This window comes from Arvicanthis niloticus, chromosome 5 (genome assembly GCF_011762505.2).
Source record: "Arvicanthis niloticus isolate mArvNil1 chromosome 5, mArvNil1.pat.X, whole genome shotgun sequence".
In the NCBI taxonomy this organism is placed as follows: Eukaryota; Metazoa; Chordata; class Mammalia; order Rodentia; family Muridae; genus Arvicanthis; species Arvicanthis niloticus.
In genome coordinates, this window is record NC_047662.1 from 100,615,350 (window position 1) to 100,615,668 (window position 319).

Consider the following 319-nt stretch of genomic DNA (forward strand, 5'->3'; position numbering starts at 1 on the left):
CATTATAAATTCTACTATCTTATTTATAGTTGTATTTTAGTAATCTAAATTGTAAATAGTATCTTTATTGTAGAAGGCCAGGAAGGGAAGAGGAAGGAGAAAACCTGTTTAAAATAGAAATCCACATGTCTGAGTTGAGCTCTGCCTCTAAAACACCTCTTACACACAGTTGGGGGGGGGGGTCTCATACTCCCCCCAGTAAGTAGCCTTCCTTAAAGTTTGGTGAACGGATCCAAGGCCACAAAATAATTATAAAAGGAGATAACTCATTCTCCTGTGCAGGTGTCCAGGCCTAGTAAAGGACCACTCCATCCCCAGA